This window comes from Perognathus longimembris, chromosome 1 (assembly GCF_023159225.1).
Source record: "Perognathus longimembris pacificus isolate PPM17 chromosome 1, ASM2315922v1, whole genome shotgun sequence".
Classification (NCBI taxonomy): domain Eukaryota; kingdom Metazoa; phylum Chordata; class Mammalia; order Rodentia; family Heteromyidae; genus Perognathus; species Perognathus longimembris.
Genome location: NC_063161.1, coordinates 112013453 through 112036899, shown reverse-complemented (window position 1 = coordinate 112036899; position 23447 = coordinate 112013453). Strand labels below are relative to the sequence as shown.

Sequence of the window (23447 nt, the reverse complement as noted above, 5' to 3'; positions counted from 1 at the left end):
TCCTTGAGCTCAGAAGACACTGCAGAAATGCTGTCACTAAACATGAGCTTCTAAGAAAGATGTTATTTTGCCCTGAGCAGATGAAATGATATGCTATATTTAGGATCAAAGTAGAAGACAACTGCTAATGGGCTAGAGCTTGGTTCTAAACTTTGCATTTTATTTTAAGGAATGTAGATCTCAGAAGCAACGTTTTTTTGTTGTTGTTTTTTGCCCTGGATGGTAAATTTCTATGAAAATACTTAATTATTTCACTTACATTTTAATGCAAAACAAAGAGAAAGTATAATACCAATAGAATTAAATCAATGACTGGCATCTTAATATCAGAATATCTAGGTAGCTGACAGTTTTCAATTAGTTTTTGCTCATCTTAAATCTTTTAGTAAAGTCCATACAATGTCCAAAATACTTTGATGTATTTTAGTTCTTCCCCATTCCCCAGGTAAACAGATTAGAAAACCAAGGACTTAAAATAATTTGCGCGAGTGGGCCACTGGTAGCTCATGCCTGTAGTCGTAGCTACTCAGGAGGCTGAGATCTAAGGATTATGGTTCAAAGTTAATCTGGGCAGAAAAGTCCTAGAGAGACTCTTATGTCCAATAAATCACTTAAAAATTGGAAGCTTCACTGTGGATCACGTGGTAGAGCACTAGCCTTGAGCACAAAGAGACTCAGGGACATCGCCCAGGCCCTTATTTCAAGCCTCACAACCAACAAAAAATAATAACAATCTGTTTGTAAACACAATATTTTTATGCTATCCTCTTGTAGTCATTTAATTTTAGTTCCTTAGAGTATCTTATCAACATACTTAAAGAAAACTATGTTCTGTAGATAAAATCAAGAAGTTCTTTTTTAAAACCAATTTTCCTAGAATTCAAGTCTATAGAATTGCACATTTCTATTTGGTTTATTTTCAGCAACTCCAAATTTAAACTGGAAACTCTTCAAGGGCACAGTCTCACTCTTTCACAGAATTTCAGACTGTCTCAATATATAATTACATATTTCTCAAGCTATAAATTTTTGTTTGGACATGAAACACAAAATGCAATTTACAATGCTTCTTTTTAAGTTATTTTCTTTCCCTAGTTACATAATAGACTTCCTTTAAATGTATATATATATATATATATGTATATATATCTTGCTTCTACTGAAAGCATATTTTGTTATGGAAATATTTTTTTCCATTTTTGGTTTTCAAAAGATTGAAATTCATTTCTTGTAAGAAAAGGAAAAAACATTTTAAATGCATTGCTCTTCAAAACAATAAATAGAAATTATGAAAGAAAACCAGTCTCACCCACATTACTGTAAATGTGCTTTGTAAAAAGGTGGAGTTGCACAGTAATAGCTTTTAAATAGATTATCTAACTTTCAAACAGTGCATATTGCACTGAATGTGAAACTTTGATGGTAGAATGCACTACAATTTGATTAAATATCTTTAAAGTGAGGTTGCAATTTAATTTGGCATTTAATACATGTTTTCTAAATTCTGTCTCATTTTTGTTTCTTTTCTCATTTTTAAAAGGGCTTTTCAGACTGTTAGAGCCATTTTAGCACCTGGGCACTGATTCAGAAAGGAGTTATACAGGAGAGCACCATAATGAACATATACCAAATAGAATCTGTAGCCTCTGGATGCTACATAGCTTGCTGCTTTGTTCTTCCACAGCCCTAGGCAGTCTGCTAAGTTGAGAGGATTGTTAATGCTTATTATGGAAAAATAAGGGTGAGTAAGCTGTGTTTTCATCCCACACTCTCCATAATGGCAATGGGGTTGTAGTGATTTGGCTACCTGGGCAATGGGAATGCTCAGTGAGAGATCAAAACAAAAGCACATCTTCCTAGAAGTCTCTATTAGTACATCTAAAACTCTTTGACCAGTTCTTGAAGGGGCCAGGTGTCTGTTTATTCAAGATTACATGCAGAATGCCTAACAGCTGTGTGAACAGTCTTTGTTCTGTGTGTCTGTGTAATAGATTAAACATTCTAAAATTATTTTTAAGTGGTTGTAAAGGGATTTCAATTCAACAAATTAATTTGGGTACGATGCTTCTTGATCAATGTCACCTCTGTCATCATTCTCCTCTATCTCTCTCAACACCACCCTTCCCCTCAATTTTGCTAGTTCTGTTTTCAAATATGCAAATTGACTATTATGACTACATCCTCCCACCCTTCTTTTCTACCCACCCTTCCTTAAGCTCAGCCTCCCTCTAAACAACTCAAGTTCTAGCTTCTTGGTATTCAGTTTGTTAGACACAAAATTAGTTGTTGAAAGTATCAAACAAAAAAGAAAGAGAGAGGGGGAGCAAGAGAGGAAAAAGAGGGAGGAAGAAAGGGTTGGAGGGAGGGAGGGAACAGAAAAGACTTTTGTGTTCTGTGGGCAACAGTGATTTGTGTCCATTTGAGAGAATTAGCCAATTGAAAATTAGAAATTCTATGTGCCTTCACTTGTTTCTCTAAATGGAGAGTATTTGTCTCTGTCATCATTCACTTTTTTCTTTTCTAGTTTTATCTGATTTCCATGTGAGGTCAAATGTTACTAAAAAGCAGTGTGCATAGTTTAGTCATTATTACCTAAAATCAATTTAATAGAATGACATTAAAATTTCTGGATTTTCTTCCCCTTAGAGATTAGGGTAAGTTAAATTGTCAAGTTCACCTTTCAAAGAACAAATTCTTTGTTTTTAGAAATAGTTATCATATTGGTTTTTTGTTTGTTTTTTTATTTTCAAATTTTGTTTTGTCTATGATAATATAAAAGCAATGTTATCCAGTTTCAAAATTCTATTTAATCGTTAGGAGTAGAGCAGGGAAAATATGAGAGTCCATGTAGTATAGAGCCTCTAAAATTGGCTCTGTGGTTGTTTGGCATGTTGGCTTTTCTTTAAATGAGAAAACTAATGTCTGGATTTAGTGACTTTCTTAGGACATGAACAAAACAGACATTTTCATCAGTTTCATTTCCAGGTCAATTGTACTTCATATAAGGAGAGTTTCTTTTAGGTTAAAATTAAATTTTCTTAACTCTACAGTAATAACTAGGCTCAAATTTTCAGCATTCCTTTTTTGTAATAAGGGAAATCTATGTCCTTTGTGTATAAGACTGCAAAGTATTAGGGATGATTAAACCTTAAATTTTGATAGATGAATGAATTTTCATGAATAGATAGGTTCTTCTTTTTTGTAACTTATTTTCGCAAAGCAGGAAAATAATTGGACCTAGAGATATGGACAGTTTAACTGGTTTAGGATTTATATGAGGTGTATGTCATGGTCTGCCTTTCTATTTATTGTCTATTGATTAAAATCAAGTTTTCAATTGTAAAAGTATAAATAAGTTGGATAGTTTCCTTTCATAATTTTATACATAGTTTTGTGATTTTTATAATACCATCCTATTTATGATAAGCAGAAATCCTAGCTCTTGAAAAGTTGAACTATAGAGACTGCAAGCATTTGGGGATAATTGAAAAGCAAAAACAAAGGTGATATTTAAATCAGCTTTTCCATAGTCATATTTTTAACTTGGACTAACTTTTGTGTACATACATGCACGTGTGTGTGTGTGTGTGTGTGTGTGTGTGTGTAGTTTTGTGGCTTGAACTCCGAGCTGGATATGTTCCCTGAGTTTTTTGTTGTTGTTTTGTTTTTGCTTAATGCTGGCACTCTACCACTTCAGCCTTAACTCCACTTTTGGCTGTTTTTTGGGTTGTTGTTTGTTTTCTGGTGGCTAATTGGAGATAAGAGTTTCCTAGTCATTCCTGCTTGGGATGGCTTTGAACAATGATTTTTAGATCTCAGGCTTCTGTGTAGCTAGGAATACAAACATGAGCCACCTTCAACGGTCTCTTGCCTAGACAAATTTTACATTTGAGCAGAGTAAGCTGTGTGGAATCAAGGTCACAGATAATTTGAACAAGACTAGAGTTTTAAATAGTTTGAGCAAGAGTAGAGTTTTAAAGTAAATTAATGAATACAGTGATAGCAGGGAAGAAATGAATTAAACAAAGTGTTGTACCCAAAACCTAGGAGACTGAATGACTTCAGTTCTGTGAGGAAGGTGGATGACATGTAAGTCTAGATTGATGTCAACTTATTTGATCTGTACAAATGGGCCAATATTTTTCGGATACAATGGTGAATTCTGCAGGATGTTTGTTCAGATCCAGTATTTGTAAGCTGTGAGTTGAGGCAAGATTTTTTTGCCTGTTTGGACATCACCTTGTTCTTTTGAGACATGCTAACAATAATATCATGCTGTTGGGTGTAAGAGTAAAGGGTTAGGGTAGTTAAAAATGATTTCAGAGTTATTAGATACAATAAGTTTTTGGTACTCAATAAATGTTACTTATTGTTAATGCTTAATGAGATAATGCAGCAGTGATAAATGGAAAAAGATGGTTAAACATTTTCACAAATTGAATCAAGTATATCTTTAGGATATTCTTTTAGCGCTTAATCTTCAATAGTAAGTTAGATACACTGGTGACTATATATACCTGTGGAATTTATCAGAAATAGTACATTGAAGCCAAGTCTTTTTTGAAGTAGGATAGACACTGGGGCTTGAACTCAGGGCCGAGGTGCTATCCTTTAGCATTTTTGCTCCAGACTCCATAGCTCTATCTCCAGGTTTTTTGATACTTAATTGGAAGTAAGATTATCACAAACTTTTCTGCCAAGATGGCTTTGAGCCCCAATCCTCAAATCTGACTCCTGAGTAGCCGGGATTGCAGACATTAGCCACCAGCAACCAGCAAAACCTTGTCTTTCTATGAAGCCATTATAAAATATGTTAAAGGGAAGAATGTTAACAATTAAATCCTAAAAAACATTATGATATATGTAATATTAACTAATCATGAAGTAATAATAAGAAATGAGAATGTAGTATATACCTCTAATCTCAGCTGTAGTGGAAGAGAAGCCATTTCAGTGCCTGCTTTGGCATAAATTTTGTAAGACCTCATCTCAACAAATAAACCTGACTTGGTAGTTCACATTTATAATTTCAAATACACTTGGTAAGTAAGCAACCAAAGAACAGTAGACAAGCCCTGGCAAAAAAGCAAGATCTGATACAAAGAAACATAGTGTAATTTCTTAGAAAGGCAAATTCTAAAGTTCAACAAAATAAACACCAGTAAATAGATATTTGAAAGGGGTAGGGTAATATCAAGGGGAGAGGGTAGACAAATGAAGAGAGAATGCCTTAAAAAAAATCAATGTATATCCTACAAAATGAAGAAAAGCAAGGCAATGGTGGGTTAGGAGTGATGGGTGAGAATGTTGAAAGAGGTGACATTGATCAAGATGCATTGTATTTGTAAATTGCTTTACTAAATTGCAACTCCTTCCTACAGCTCCTTAAAGATAATTTAAAACACTAAATCTGAAACTGAAACAAACTGGAACAATGGCTACTAAAGTGATAGAATGCTTCCCTACAAACTCAAGGACCTGAGTTCCAATTGCACCATTGCAAAAAGCAAGTTAAAGGAGTAGGGGAAGCAAGAGTAATAGGAAAAAAGTTGGAGAAAAATAGTATTATGGAAGACAGGCCAAGATGACAAATGGAATCAGAATCGCGTTTCTGAAAGAAAATCAAATAAATTTAGATATACATTGGAATTACCAGTCAGGTAGTAACTGGGAAATTCAGCTAATCAATGTTTTCAGGATGAAAATTGAAGAAAGTATAGAAGATATTAGAGAAATAACTATAAGTACAGTTCCTAAGGATAAATAAAACACTTTTGGAAAGGACATGAAAGAAAAGATTGTTGAAAAGTAAGAGCTAGAAACTATACAAAAGCTGAAAATATTTTGTCTCTTTTGTTTAGATTTTTAACTTGCTTTTTGCGTGCGTGTGTGTGTGTGTGTGTGTGTGTGTGTGTTTGTGTGTGTATCTATATCTGAGGACTTGAACTCAGGGCCTGAGTGTTATCCCTGAGCTTTTTGTGTTCAAGGCTAGTGCTTTTCCACTTGAGCCACAGCTCTACATAGGCTATACTGGTAGTTAATTGGATATAAAAATCTCAAGGACTTTTCTGGGTGGCTCTCGACCACAACCTTCAAATTTCAGCATATTGTGGAGATAAGATTACAAACATGAACTGCCAGCTTTTCATTTTAACAGGAGATATTTGAGGTATCTTTCATCTTTCTTTCAGTAGAATTGTTTTCTTGGAAATAAATGCAAATTAATAAAATATCCTGAAAGCTAAGATTGTTGCTACTATTGGTAGTCATTTCCCAGAAAACCTGACATGGTTCTATCTTCCTTTAAATATAAAATGGATTTTTCCATTTTCTGTTTATATATTTGTGTGGTTGATATAATCCTGGTAAAATTTCTCACAGGTGTGTGTTTGTGAGTGTGGGGGTGGGGGGGGGTGGGCCCAATGATTGACTCGTGTTTTTAGTGGTCTGTCAGCTGAGTGTGAGTATTAAATGGTTATAAAATTACTGTTTAAAAAGCAGATAAGTCTTAGAACACTTACTCCAGTTTATCCTTTAAAAATGCCAGTGAACTATGGATGTTGACCATTTAGCTGTCACCAATCTATTGTTTGTATATCTAAGATGTGAAAGGGAAAGACATCCAAAGATCTTAGGAAGTGGAAATGTCACTGACTAATTCATACTGTCAACCTAACCTGCCTGGTTCTTATAAAAAAGCATTAGTAAATTGGTATGTTCCTTTGAAATACCCACTACTCCACTTATTTGTAAGAGATGCACTGAGAGTAGCAGAGGTTATTCTTCCAATGCTGAATTTCCAACCATGAGGTTCATTGTAGTCTGACCAGAGCTTTGAAAGGATTAATTTTGCATGATTCTCATAGCACATAGCCTTTTTCTTATTACAGATGATGGCCATTACAGATGGCTTTCTCATTCCTGAACAGGATCAGACTTAATACCATAAAAGTATACCTTCTTGCCATTATGCCATTATACTTTATTGCCATTTATTCTTCTGCATTCTGCCCAAGTTTTGGACAAAGTGACCTTTTATTGTTAATGAGAAAATGATTAATCTGGACCTCTAGTTTTAAGATCATAAGAAATAAATGGAGGAAATGAATTGCTGGATTGGGTAGGGGACTGTTAATTCCATAGAGACGGTCGAGATGGTGCTTTGATGTTAGAAGGTGGAAACAAAGTTCTTGGTTCAGCCAAGAGAGAGAAGCAAAATTTGGGAGAAAAGGAAGAGTTACAGGCAGAATTTATGAAAAAGGAACCATTAACTCATCAGTTGACAATATAAAAAATTATTCCAATAGGATATATTTAGCTGTATTTGAGTTGATGACCATGATTGGCATTGTTATATTTTATGATCTTTTTATAAAGACATTAATTGAAAATATTTTATGCATCATTTCACTCTATATCTTTTATTAGATAATGCACATTTTATGTATATTTACACAAGAATTGCACACTTCCAAGCAATGTGCACATTTGTATCTCTCACCTTTTCCTATTCTTTATAACTTTCAGAAACTTTTCTAAGTATAATTTCCTGTGTAATTGTAGCAGAAGATAAATTTTTAAAATTTTCTCTTCCCTAATACTGTCACCTTAACTGGCAGTGTTTACAACATATTTTAGACATTTTTATGTTCAAAGAGCTAACTTTAGTGACCATGAAACAAAATTTAATTAGTACCCTTTATGCTCTTAGAATTCTTAAAAATGAGTGTGGATAAAAATGACAATTTGGCTTATAAATTTATAATTTAGGTTGTATGTATATGTTGACTTTAACACAAATAGCAATTTTTACCCAGCACACTAGTATCATTTTTAGGCAGTATACTTGTGTGTCTATATATAATTGTATGAGTTTGTTGCTCACCTATGCTGCTGAAAGCCAAAAGCAAAGTAGAAATTCCCAGAATATGAAAGCAATATAACTCTATTATAGCTATAATCTGTCATTATGCATTTTTAAATTATTAATATAATAGTGATGTACATAGGAGTTAAAGTTATATAAGTCATAAACTACATTTCTTTTTGGACAACATCACCCTTCCTCTTTCTGTCTGCCAGTTTTTCCTCCCATTTCAACCCATGAGTTTCATAGTTCAATTTCAACTGTGTCTAGTCATTACTGTTGCTTCATTTGTTTCAAAAATTAAACAAAAATAGTTTCTGGAGGAGTGCTGGAGGAATTACAAAACCAAACTTCAGGCTGTATTATAAAGCTAGAGTAATAAAAACAGCTTGGTATTGGCAATGGCATAGGCGTGAAGACCAATGGAACAGAATTGAAGACCCAGAAATGAACCCACAGAACTATGCCTACTTAATGTTGATAAAGGAGCTAAAAAAATAGGATGGAAGAAAGATAGCCTCTTTAACAAATGGTGCTGACAAAACTGGTTCAACACATGCAACAAACTAAGACTAGATCCTTATATATCACCCTGCACCAAAATCAATTCCAAATGGATCAGAGACCTTGAAATTAAAACAGATACCCTGAAAACACTAAAGGAAGGAGTAGGAGAAACACTTGGGTTCCTTGGCACAGGATGGAACTTCCTCAACAAAGACCCAGAAATACTACAAATCAAAGAAAGGATGGAAAAATGGGACGGCATCAAACTGCAGAGCTTCTGAAGAGCAAAGGACATAGCTCACAAGATAAACAGAAAGCTCACAGATTGGGAAAAGATCTTTACCAGCCACACCAGACAAAGGCCTCATATCTAAAATATATACTGAACTAAAATTATAAATTCCTCCAAAACAAAACCGCAAAGAACCAATAGCCCTGTCAACAAGTGGGCTAAAGACTTACAAAGAGACTTCTCTGATGAGGAAATGAGAATGGCCAAGAGACATATGAAAAAGTGCTCTACATCACTGGCCATAAAAGAAATGCAAATAAAAACAACATTGAGATTCCATCCCTCCCCAGTAAGAATATCCTGTATCAAGAAAACTAAAAATAACAAATTTTGGAGTTGATGTGGCCAAAAGGGAACCCTACTTCATTGTTGGTGGGAATGTAAGCTGGTTCAGCCACTCTGGCAAGCAGTATGGAGATTCCTCAGAAGGCTAAACATAGAGCTCCCCTATGGCCCAGCAGCACCACTTTTGGGCACCTACCCAAAAGACCACAAACAAGAGCATACTAAAGCCCCCAGCACAACAATGTTCATCACAGCACAATTTGTCTTATCTAAAATATGGAACCAACCCAGATGCCCCTGAGTAGACAAATGGATGAGGAAAATGTGGTACATATAAACAATGGAATTTTATACCTCTATCAGAAAGAATGGCATGCCCTATGCGTAAGAAAATGGAAGAACTTGGAAAAAATTATACTAAGTGAAGTGAGCCAGACACAAAGAAACATGGACTCTGTGGTCTCCCTTATAGGGAATAATTAGCACAGGTTTAGGCAAGTCATAGCAGAGCATCACAAGAGCCCAATAGCTATACCCTTATGAACACATAAGATGATGCTAAGTGAAATGAACTCCATGTTATGGAAACGACTATTATATCACCGTTGTAATTACTTTCAGCATGCCATCTAAAACCATAGCTTCTATTGTTGATGATCCTCTTGTCTCCTCTTCCTATGGTTGTACCTGCACTATCACTGTATCTTATCTGAGTACATTGGAAACTATGTATACTGATATTAGAACTAGGAAAGTGAAAGGGAATACCAAAATCGAGAGACACAGGATAAAAAGACAAAGGAGTACAAAAGCAATACTTGCAAAACTGTTTGGTGTAAATCAACTGAACAACTCATGGCAGGAGAGTGAAAGGGGAAGGTGGGAGGAGGGAATGAGGGAGGAGGTAACAAACAGTACAAGAAATGTATCCAATGCCTAACGTATGAAACTGTAACCTCTCTGTACATCAGTTTGACAATAAAAATTAAAATAGTTCTAAAAAAATAGTTTCTTTCTAAGAGCAGTCATTTTCTTCAACAGCTAAGGGCGATTTTTTTTTTTTTTTTTTTTTTTGGCCAGTCCTGGGCCTTGGACTCAGGGCCTGAGCACTGTCCCTGGCTTCTTCCCGCTCAAGGCTAGCACTCTGCCACTTGAGCCACAGCGCCGCTTCTGGCCGTTTTCTGTATATGTGGTGCTGGGGAATCGAACCTAGGGCCTCGTGTATCCGAGGCAGGCACTCTTGCCACTAGGCTATATCTCCAGCCCCAGCTAAGGGCGATTTTGATGTGGATAATTTCAGATATACGTAGGTAGTAGAAAGATTCACTAATAACTATATATGTACATATACATAATTCCTAATTGCCATGAATATATAGATGACATTTTCTCAGTATTTGAAATTCCACTAGATTTTGAGTGTAGACAAGGCATAGAATAAACGCCAAGTTAAAATTTTATTAGAAGAAACGAGACCTATATATGTAAATAAGCAATATGGTGTGTCATGTGTTGGTTACAACAGAAACTGAAAAAAATTGTGAATGCACAGATTGGATGACATTAGAATTTCATTTAGAATGAATGATTAACACTTTTATAGGTGGCAACTGAACATTCATCAAGAATTGTCAGGTGTTTGGTATGTGTGATAAAGGAATTAGTTCAAGCAGGCTATGATTGTATGTGAAACCTCATTTCCTTCTCATCATTAACTGGCAGAAAATTTGTAGTCTTATTTGAAGCCCAGCCTGCTTATTAAAGAAGTAGTAGGGGTATAAATCCCAGCTCTGTCACTTAACTCAATTTATGCTATAAAATATTTGATTTTAACTGAAATATTGAATTATAACATTTATGACTTTTTTCAGCTATGCTGATGTGCGTATAGCACATCAACATGCATGCTCAACTATCAACAATCGTGTTCTTTGTTCACATACATGAGATACTCTTTTTTACCTGTATTTTTTCTTTGTCTTTTATTTTTTTGGTACTGGGGATTGAAACCAAGGATGTTGCACTTGCTTGGCAAGCACTTTGCCACTGAGCTTCATACCAGCCCCCAGATACATAGGGGACTCGATATACACTTTTTAATCTTAGCTTCTGCTTCATATACTTCGTATTTGATTCTGTGCCATTCATATGAAAGCTGTCAACTGTCCCAGAGAATTCTGATTGCTTGGTTGTGGACAAATAGTTCTGTTGATAATAATCCTAATATGATAGATTTAATGTTTTCTGAATTTATAAGACAACCACTGGCTAATCAAATATATAACATTTGGAAATAAATCTGACAGGTTTAGTTATGTAGAGAACATAGAAAAATTTAAGACATATTTTAAGATCTCACATATAAAATTAAAATTGTGTTTTAGTAACATAAATTGTCAGGGGAAAACATTTGAATGATTGATTAACAAATTAGTATCTTATAGAATGATCTTATTATTTAAGAGAACTATTTTAGGATTTTATGTATTCTTTATATCTTATGGGTTATAATCTTTTATCTCAAATAACTAGTATGTATTCCTTTTCTTGATTTAATTTCTATTGTAAAGGTGATATACAGAGGGGTTACAGTTATAGAAGAAATGTAATGAATTCATTTCTTTTTGAGGTCGATACACCTTCCTCCTTTTCTCTCACTTTTCCTCCATCTCACCCCTTCCCCACTAAGTTGTAAACTTAATTTCCAATATGATGTCTTCATTTCCAAAACAATGTCTAGTGAGTATCACTGTTGAATTGATTACTCTTCCCTTCAGGAAATCAGATAAATTTATATTCAAAAAAAATTTATATTCAAGACAAAGGATACAGAAATAAAAAAGAAACTGATAACCGAGAATAAAGCAAAGAAAACAAAGAAAAAGAAACAACTGCAAACAGCACAATAAAAATCCTCTTGTTTCCATTTCTTGGAGTTTGTTTCCATATGTGCCATTTTATATGGTCATTGCACATAGAAATTGGGCCATTGTGAACCTCTCCTAAGAATATCCTCATTTGTTCCCACTGTGCAGTGCTTAGAATACAGTTTAATTAATCATGCCCAAGAGTAATTATTTGTGTTTTTCTATACATTGTATTAACCTGTAGATTTATAAACATACTCAAGTTATTACAAATGTTAGAAACAATACTCCCTATGTTTCTTTGAGTCTGGCTGATGTCACTTAATATATTTTGTTTCTGTCTTTCCATTTCCTTCCAAATGAGGCAATGTCATTCTTTCAGATGAAAACATAGAATTCCATTATATATATATATATATATATATATATATATATATCACATTTTATTGATCCATTCATTCACTGATAAGCATCTGGGGTGATTCCATATCTTAGCTATGGTAAATACTATCTTATGTTATTATCGCTTACCATTACTTTGTCAATTTTATCAATATACAACATGCCAAATTTTAATGTTGTAATTTTTATCTTTTAACTGACTTAGAGTTGGTATAATATATCTGCTATAATATGTGACTTAATAGGTACCTCTCATTTTCTCTTTCAGGGAAATCTTGAGGAGTCTGACACTTTTCATCCTCCAGCCATTAATCATTTTGTGGGGGAGAGCTGTACATTGGTAAGTCTCATTTGTTCTACTTTGTCCTTTTAAAGTTCAATTTAACAATGGCTGAAAATGCCTGGCAATACAAAGAAAGAATAATTAAAGAGATTACAGAATTTTTGCTTGGTTTAGTACAAAAGATTTTTAGTGGAAAGCTCAGAAGAGCACTATTTTTCTTTAAATTATTGTATGCATAGTAGTGTTATTAAAACTGGTAGAAGTAAATTTATGTACTGGAATAGAAACTAGTAATTTTTTTTAAAATTCAAAGGTTATCAGTATTAATTACCACTAATGCTGATTATATTCTGTACATTGATAATGTGGCTAACAAGTACTATTTGAATAAACATCTACAGAACATTATAAAGCTACAGTCACATAAGAATGAACAAATAGGGCTGGGAATGTGGCCTAGTGGTAGAGCGTTCGCCTCACACACATGAAGCCCTGGGTTAGATTACCCAGCATCTTATCTGAGTACATTAGAAACCGTGTATACTGGTATTAGAACTAGGAAACTGAAAGGGAATACCAAAATCGATAGATACAGGGTAAAAAAGACAAACAACTACAAAAGAAATACTTAAAAATTGTTTTGTGTAAATCAACTGAACAACTCATGGGGGGAGGGGAATGGAAAGGGAGAGGGGGAGGGAGGAATGAGGGAGGAGGTAAAAAACAGTACAAGAAATGTATCCAATGCCTAACGTATGAAACTGTAACCTCTCTGTACATCAGTTTGACAATAAAAATTAAAAACAAAACAAAACAACAAAAAAGAATGAACAAATCCCATCATTATCTATTACCCATAATAGTTATTTTGAATAGTGAGGGTAAAGTTTAAGCACTATGATATGTAAACAGCATTCACTTTTATCGGAATCAAACTTGTCTCAACTATCATCCCCCACCCTCCTCACTCATCAAATTCTCTCACTATTGTCTCTCACCTACACACAGAGAGAAAGACAAACAGACATAATACACACATTCACATACTCCTGTAAATATGCTTAAGTACAACTCAGCATTCAGATTACCAAATGCACTTTGTGAGTTCATTTAAACTTTAGTCTCTTAGCTATTTACTTCTTTTATACTAATTAATTCATTGTCAAAGTGATGTACAGAGGGGTTATAGTTTCATACATAGGCAGTGTGTACACTTCTTATCCAACTTGTTACTTCCTCCCTCATTTTTCCCCTGCCTTCTTGCCTCTCAATTTCCCTCCCCTCCTTGAGTTATAATGTTGGTTTACAGCATATAGTCTTGTAAGTATTGCTTTTGCATTGGTTTGTCTTTTTATCCTTTGTCTCTCTATTTTGATATTCCCCTTCCTTTCCTTAGTTCCAATACACATATATACAATATCCAGGGTACTGACATCAGTTACAGTGATATCAGGGGCAAAACCATGGGGAAGAAAGACAAAAGAAAAATGCATAATTTCACATGGTATGTTGAAAATAACAATAATAAACCACTTGTTTCCATAACTTGGTGTTCATTTTGCTTAGCATCATCTTGTGTGTTCATATGAATACAAGAGCTACAGAGCTATTGTGACCTTCTACTTGGATTATCCTAGACATGTACTAATTATTCCCAATGAGGGAAACCATAGAGTCTATGTTTCCTTGGGTCTGGCTCACTTCACTTAGTATGATTTTTTCCAAGTCTTTCCATTTGATTATGAGGAAATTCCAATGGAAAACTTCTCACTGGTTCAAAATTGCAAGCCTGCTCACCAAATGTGTTTAAATTGTGCACAAAGTCACAGCAGTATTTACTGACTTTACAGATAACTAAAAGTAAAAAAAAGTATAAAGTAAAAACAACTGAATATTTAAAAGTCACAATGAAAAGAGGTATGTACAGAAGCCACTTGAGAATTTTTGCAGCCTCAGTTCAAGAAATCTGCTTCAACCCACCCTTTATCAACTGCCAACAGTTACATTGGCCACTCAAAGAGTGTGGAAAAATTCAATTCAGGGAGTATGTGGAATAGATATTCTGCGTTTCGGCACACCAAGTGTGTGCATTTACACTTGTTCATTTAAAAGTACTTGTGGATGCCATTGATGTGGACAAGACTGGCTTGATCAAGTTTAGACCAGTAACTAGTAATCATATGAATATTTTCCTTCTAGAAAATATGGAAAATATGAAAAATTTAGAAGGGTTATTAAAGAGAATCAAAAAAACAAATAATTGGGAAAGATGCCTGTTTCATTGTGGCATATCTCCAAAGATAAATTTCCATGTTGTTCTGTGGACATGCATTGTTCATTGTTACGGCATGTTAGAATACCTTAGTCACAGGTTTGCTTACTCATTTAATTTTCTATTCTTTCTTAAATAAAACTTTATTTTATAGTAAAGTTGATGTGCAATGATGTAAGTAAGATAATGTGTACATTTCTTGTTTCCCAGTGTTACCCCCTGGCTCATTATCTCCCACTTTCCCTCTTCCCCACCCCACTTGTTGAACAGTGTTACCCCCTCGCTCATTTTCTCCCAGTCCTCCCCCCCCCACTCCCCACTATCACAGCTTGTAAGGTTCATTTCCAACATAGTGTCTTGTGAGTATCTCTGTTGCATTGGTTCACCCTTTGTCCTTTGTCTCACCATTTTGTGATTCCCCTTCCCTTCCCCAAATAAGATAAGCATATATTCAAGACGCAGGAACCACAAATACAATAACAATGTTTCTTAAGGGAACCCTCAGTCATGAGATACCAGGTATTACACTATAAGGAAAAAGCAAGATACTAAGCAGTGTCTGCAAGAAATCATTTTATCCAAACTGCTTCTGTACAAGTCTACAGCAAATGTTTCCTTTTTTTTAATTTCTTTATTTTTTTTCAAATTTTTATTATCAAACTGATGTACAGAGAGGTTACAGTTTCATACGTTAGGCATTGGATACATTTCTTGTACTGTTTGTTACCTTGTCCCTCAAACCCCCTCCCCCCTCCCCCTTTCCCTTCCCCCCCTGAGGTGTCCAGTTCACTTACACCAAACAGTTTTGAAAGTATTGATTTTGTAGTTGTTTGTCTTTTTTTACCCTGTGTCTCTCAATTTTGGTATTCCCTTTCAATTTCCTAGTTGTAATACCAGTATACACGGTTTCCAATATACTCAGATAAGATTACAGAGATAGTGTAGTTACAACCATAGGAAGGGGATACAAGAACATCATCAATAATAGAAGCTACAGATATACATGGGACGTTGAAAATAGTTACAACTGTGATATAACAATTGTTTCCATAACATGGAGTTCATTTCACTTAGCATCATCTTACGTGTTCATAAGGGTATAGCTATTGGGCTCTTGTGATGCTCTGCTATGACTTGCCTAAACCTGTACTAATTATTCCCAATAAAGGATACCATAGAGTCCATGTTACTTTGGGTCTGGCTCACTTCACTTAGTATAATTTTTTCCAAGGCCTTCCATTTCCTTACAAATAGGGCAATGTCATTCTTTCTGATAGAGGCATAAAATTCCATTGTGTATATGTACCACATTTTCCTGATCCATTCGTCTACTGAGGGGCATCTGGGTTGGTTCCAGATTCTAGCTATGACAAATTGTGCTGCGATGAACATTGTTGTGCTGGTGGCATTACTGTGATTTTGTTTGTGGTCTTTTGGATAGATACCCAAAAGTGGGGCTCCTGGGTCATATGGGAGTTCGATATTTAGCCTTCTGAGGAATCTCCATACTGCATGCCAGAGTGGCTGAACCAGTTTACATTCCCACCAACAATGAAGTAGGGTTCCCTTTTGGCCACATCCCCTCCAACAATTGTTATTGTTAGTTTTCTTGATATATGACATTCTTACTGGGGTGAGATGGAATCTCAATGTTGTTTTTATTTGCATTTCTTTTATGGCCAGTGATGTAGAGCACTTTTTCATATGTCTCTTGGCCATTCTCATTTCCTCATCAGAGAAGTCTCTTTGTAAGTCTTTAGCCCACTTGATGAGGGGGCTATTGGTTCTTTGCGGTTTTGTTTTGGAGGAAGGTAATTTTTTTAGTTCAGCATATATTTTAGATATGAGGCCTTTGTCCGTTGAATGGCCGGTGAAGATCTTCTCCCAGTCTGTGGGCTTTCTGTTTATCTTGCAAGCTATGTCCTTTGCCATGCAGAAGCTCTGCAGTTTGATGCAGTCCCATTTGTCCAACCTTTCTTTGATTTGTAGCCTTTCTTGGTCTTTGTTAAGGAAGTTCTGTCCTGCGCCAAGGAGCCCAAGTGTTTCTCCTACTCCTTTCTTTAGTGTTTTCAGGGTGTCTGTTTTGATTTCGAGGTCTTTAATCCATTTGGAATTGGTTTTGGTGCAGGGTGATATATAAGGATCTAGTTTTAGTTTGTTGCATGTGTTGAGCCAGTTTTGCCAGCACCATTTGTTAAAGAGGCTATCTTTCTTCCAAACTATTGTTTTAGTTCCTTTATCGAAGATTAAGTAGGCGTAGTTCTGTGGGTTCAATTCTGGGTCTTCAATTCTGTTCCATTGGTCTTCAGGCCTGTTCCGGTGCCAATACCAAGCTGTTTTTATTATTATAGCTTTATAATACAGCTTGAAGTCGGGTATTGTAATTCCTCCAGCACTGTTCTTTCTGCTTAGTATTGTTTTTGCTATTCTAGGTCTTTTATTGTTCCATATAAATTTCTGGATTGTTTCTTCTATTTCATTAAAAAATGGTGTTGGGAAATTAATGGGTATTGCATTGAATTTGTAGATAGCCTTTGGCAATATTGCCATTTTGATTACATTAATCCTCCCAATCCAGGAGCATCAGAGGTTTTTTCCATTTCCTTAGTTCTGACTTAATTTCGTTTTTCAAGCTTTTAAAGTTCTCATCAAAGAGGTCTTTCACTTCTTTGGTTAAGGTTATTCCTAGGTATTTTATGTTTTGGGGGGCTATTGCAAAAGGAGTTGCTTTCCTGATTTCAGCCTCGCAGCAACTGTTTTCAAGAGTGCCAACTTCCCTTCGTTATTAACTATGAAGATTCCCTTATTCGTTTCACCGAAAGAGTTCACATTAATGAGTCAAGCCTTTATCCGAATTCAAAGCCAAGCACAAAGGACATTGGATGAGAACTATAGGCATTCTAGAGGAACCAGATATTGTTATATGTTTAATAGAAAAGCAATGCTAATTGCTGATTCCACTTATTTGGGATTTCTACTTACGTAGTGTAATGCTGCTGAACCAAGTTGATGCCTACTTCAGTATCATATCCAGGAATCATTTTGCTACCTCTTATCTTCAAAAACCCTCAAGTTTTCTGTAACAGAGAGGTATCTTGTCCACACTATTCTTTCCACAATTTAACAAGTTACAAACTTTCCCGGGTTAGCCCTACGAGTCACAAATTACTCTTACTGTTTCACCCCAGACTACCTGGCTAATCAGCAATTTAAATCAACAATATTTCAAGGGTCAATTTTCCCCTCACTAAATCACAATGCATGTTATCTAGATTATTTTTTCTAAAAGTATATTATTAACTTGCATTAGATTCTCTGTTCTGAAGCCAGAGAAATTGTACATGACTTTCATCTAGAGAAAGATAAAGCATGATATATTTGTTAATTTTACTGTGTAATTTTGGAATGCATTTTTCCCATCCTGCATTCTCAGTTATCAATCACTACACATGGATGTCCGTATTGACTGCCGTTTACCATATGCACATTGGTAAATAAGGAAAAGCTACTTTTCTGTCTTCCCAGAACAAAATGAAGCTTTAAGCATCATTCTACAAGTACTCTGATGAAAATTTAACAAAACAGAGAGTCCAAGGGTAAGAATGAGATGGGATGTGGTGGTCACAAGTTGACTGCTTTGTCTTTTTACTATATAACCCTGTGTTGTGCTTAAGGCCCAGACCCCATTGCGAACACCTTTGAGACTTCTCAGAATCTATACTGCCTCTCTATCTAACACACCACCAGCTCCTTACAACCCTCTGTTTCCCCTAAACCCGTACTTTCCTAGATATCCCTCTGAAATATGAAGAGTTATATATTGAGCATCTTTCCTTTTTCAGTCAATAGCATCCATGACTGAACTTATCTAATTGGGTAGCTTCAAAGATTTATAGGTCATGAAATTAAACTCAATGTGTCATCCTACTGTCTCATTTCTGACACAAAAGAAACATGTCTAATATTTGATGACATATTACCTTCTCAACTTCTACTATGTTAAAGCAGAACTCTTAGAATTGTTGGGACTTTCTTTTGTCTAATGGATTAAAGGGCCTTCTACTCTGTTTCCTAAAACTAAAAGTGGAGAATATCTTTCACTCATTTTATATCTTCTGACCTCTCTAGTTTCAATTATCTCATGAATGCTTGGAAATCTCCTATCTAGAGATACAACAGAATTTAAAAATGTAATTCAATAGGTTTTTAAGCTATGTTTGAATTTGAAATGTTTGAATGGAAAATATATGTATTAGATGAATTTAAAATAAGGATAAAAGTAATTCATCCACAATTGGGTGGTAATATTGGAATATTTTAACATTTACTCTGTCCTATTTTGCTATAAATATCACTAAATTAATATTGTTATTTTAGTATTTTCTAACAGATATACATAGCTACTTCTCTATATTCAGTTTCTGCATTAACCAATCCCAGCACCACAGATGAAAAATACTCAGAAACATTTTTTGACTATCACTATTTTTTCTTCCTGTCATTATTTTTCCCAAAGTAACACACTAGAGTAACTATTTCATAGAATTTATATTGGACCAGGAATTATAAATACTATAGGGATGATATAAAGTATAGCAGATGATATAGTAGGTTATATAAAATATTACATAAATATTTTTTAAGATTTGAGCAACTATGAAGTCTAGTAATTATAAGGTATACTGAGACTAATACCAAGGATTCTGATGAACTATATGACATGTGTGTATATTTGTGTGTTTTCTCACAGTATGACTGCATCATATCCTATGACTGTGCTAAAACTTTCAAAAATATAATAATGCCAGAGACACTAATGTTCAGTGCATATAAGCTAATAATAAAATGCTTCCCCATGTAATGGTTAAATGAGTATAATCTCTCACACTTTTGAACTGAAAAGTATATCTGACTAGAACTTAAACATATATTGCTCCTTTGGTATGCACACTTAACATAGCTGAAATATTGCTTCAAGTGCATCAGTGCATCCCTCTGGGGTGCTGAGACATATGTATGACCTGAGGAATCATGTTTTCCTCTCAAGCTTACAAAAAGTCAAATCCTACACATTTCTATTTCCCCTCAGCTTTCATGTTCATTGTTTCTACTCAAACAAGTGTTTTTACTAGTAAAAGAATGGCTTTTCATCCATTTGATCAATATATTTTTAATTACTGGAAGAGAAAATTTTACTTCTCTTCAAATATATAATATAATAAAATGAACGACTCATTTTGTAGTTCAATCTCCATTGGGTTATAGAAGACTATTTTCCTTCAAATGTGGTATTTTCATGCATATGACTCAATATTCCTGTCAATGGCCAGAGTGAACTGAATTAATAGAAGGAATTACCCCTTCTTATTTATTCTACCAAGGCTAAGCCTCTAGAGGAATTCTTCATTACTGCAGATCATACGTTCTCTTATTTTCTGGCTGGCTTAATGGGATGTTAAAATCGATTAGAGTTATTTCTCTGTCACCTGAGCAGTACTGTAGGTTTTGTGGTATATTGCAGTTTCATATCCTTTTCATGTCTTTAAAAAATTGATTATAACTAAAACAAGTAGCATCCTTGTTACTGGAACCACAACTTCCTTTTCTGAGGAAACAGTTCTTGTAAATGGGTAATATACTGGAATCTGAGTCTTACCACCTTGGTTTTGTCAAAATCCTGGTCAGATAATATTGTGTTTTGTGAGAACTATACTGAAAGTGTGGAGAAGCACAGAATTTAACTTTTTTGATTTTAACAGTGCTACTCTACTGTAATCCAGAAATATTGCCCCTTTTGGAAGGTGGGTTTATTACTGCAACTATTCTGAATGGGAGACACAATTGACAGAGGTGATTTTATTCATTTTATTGTTGCCTTTTTCAATTCACTCTTTCAGAATGGTTATTTTCCTGCTCTTTGAGACACTCAGTCCAGAATTATTGGCTGTTCTATCTACCACCATTTTTGTATCTTTTAATCATGGTCTCAATTCATGTCAACCCCAATATTACATATTGAGATCAATCTTCTCTACCAGTCTGAACAATCTTCAAGTCAATAGTCCAAGAATGATGGAAGGGTTAACTTTGTCTATCTTGGTTTCAACTTTGTACTTTATTCCTCCCATAGTTTCAGAATATTGAGCTGTGTGGTGTGAACATTTATTGGGAGCAGTTAGATTCTTAGTTAATGAGACTGTCTTGCACTGGTAGAGTTTTAAAGCTACTACTCTTTCCTCAGTACTTTTACAGTTTCTTCTGAAATGGCAAATTAATTGATATGAGTATCATTTATGCATGTACTACACTTCTCAAGTTCACCACTTAAACAACTCTTCCTTAAGCCTAAGCATCGTGCCTTAATTTTAGTTTCTCTGTCGAGATTTATTTAGGCCTACCTGATCTTCCTTTGGTTTAGGATCCTTTCTTAGTCCATACATTTCTTAGAGGGTGATAATTGAAATGTCTCTCAAATTTAGCACAGGTATTTAATTTTTGTCATATGAAAAGACATAAAGCATATATAACTGAAAATATGTTATAGGGTATTAAGAACAATAAAGGCAGATCAATTAAAAGTTTTTATGACAAATATTCTCTGAAACAATTAACAATGATTATAACCCATACTCTACCATTGAAGGCATTTTAACATATAAAACTGAAGCAATATTTTTAGCAATCATATGGTATACTCATCTTGAATATAAAATGTGTCTTAAGTTTGCTGTACTTTCCTCCATACTGGATATTTGTACAAGTTTAAGAAATTATTACATTTGCTTCATTTGTGATATAATAGAGTAGTATTGGTAGCTAATAAGAAATTAAATTTAGGATTTAAGTAAAAAGAATAAGAATGTAGTTTGGCTCTCAATTTTGATATTCCCTTTCACTTCCCTAGTTCTAATTCCAGTATGTACAGTATCCAGTGTACTCAGATGAGATACAGTGATAGTGCGGGTACAACCACAGGAAGGGGATACAAGAGGATCATCAACAATAGAAGCTATGGTTTCACATGGCATGTTGAAAGTAATTACAACAGTGATAAAACAGTTGTTTCCATAACATGGAGTTCATTTCACTTAGCATCATCTTATGCATTCATAGGGGCATAGCTATTAGGCTGTTGTGATCCTCTTCTGTGACTAGCCTAAACCTGTGCTAATAACTCCCTATCAAAATCAAGAGACCAAGGATAAAAAGGCAAATGATTCCAAAAGCAATACGTGCAAAACCATTTGTTGTAAACTAACTGAACAACTCATGGGGGGAGAGGGCAAGGGGGAGAGGGGAGAGGGGAATGAGAGAAGAGGTAACAAACAGTACAAGAAATATACCCAATGCCCAACGTATAAAACTGTAACCTCTCTGTACATTACTTTGACAATAAATAAAAAAAAGAATATAATGTATAAAAAAATTATTTTTCCTTTGGAAAGAATGTAGTTTGTACATAAATGTGTAATGACTTTCACATTTTTTCAGAAAACAACCAAGGTTAAGTTTAAGGTCTGATGATACACACACACACACACACACACACACACACTATATATATATATATATACTGTACTGTATGTACTATGATATATGTATATATAAAGCTATATGCTTTACTATATATTGTATATATGTTCTATATACTATATAATATATATTAGAGTGTGTGTATACCATATATACATAAGTGTATGTATTACACATACTATATATTGCATGTATATTATATATGCACATATAATACATGGTATATATATATATATATATATATATTTGATTATTATCACAAAAAAGAATCCAACAAAGACCAATTATAAATGCAGAGGTTTGTGAAATATCTGAAAATGAAGGCAGCTTTATGTGGAATGCTTTGCTTCCCTCAAGTAGTCAGAAGAAATTGCATTTAGGAGGTTTTGTTTTTGCCAAGGATGCAGAGGGTCTTGCTCTTCAGTGTCACATACATGCATATGGAGAAATACTTGGTTGTAATTGTGGGAAGGCCCACATTCCCTTTCCAAGGGAGGCTCTAAGTCTTTATTGGAAAAGTTTTCAAGGAAACTGGAATCTTTTTAATTAATTAATTTATTTTCAAAGTGATGTACCGAGGGCTTACAGTTTCATATGTAAAGCAGTGAATACATTCCTTATCCAACTTGTTACCTCCTCACTCATTTTTCTAGCTGGAATTCATTATCTTTTCATATGGAAAATAAGACATAAAATTTTTAAGAAACTACCATTGAATGGGATTAAGTATATATTTCATTAACAATATGTAAGATTACTTGAAGTTTTTCAAGCAATAAAAGACTTTCCAAACATTATGGATTCTAATATCTGAGAAAATTTTAGGAATATGTCTATTACCTACATAGTTAAATCTTTGTTCATAATTTAATCATAATAATTATCTAGTTATATCTAATATACAAATCTGGTGAATTACTGAAATCTGATTAAATTTTGTTTGTTCTCCTTACCAAAAAAATCCTAATGTAAAGACAAGTATTATGAATAAGTCAATTAAATATTATTTTCATTTCATTTTAGCTTTTGAAATGTAGACAATGTGCATATACTTTTATTACTACATTATTTTGGGTCATATTAAAATTTCATCCAAGGACACCTTTATATAAACCCGTATAGAATTTATTTATTTTTCT

General features: G+C 34.4%; 1 long non-coding RNA gene across 1 annotated transcript in view; it reads left to right on the top strand.

Moving 5' to 3' along the window:
- Nucleotides 1-12488: 12488 nt before the first annotated feature.
- LOC125353772 overlaps nt 12489-23447 on the top strand; it is a 581800-nt gene continuing 570841 nt past the window's right edge. Inside the window, exon 1 of the long non-coding RNA XR_007211352.1 lies at nt 12489-12560. This is a non-coding gene — a long non-coding RNA (uncharacterized LOC125353772). The remainder of the gene's footprint in view (nt 12561-23447) is intronic.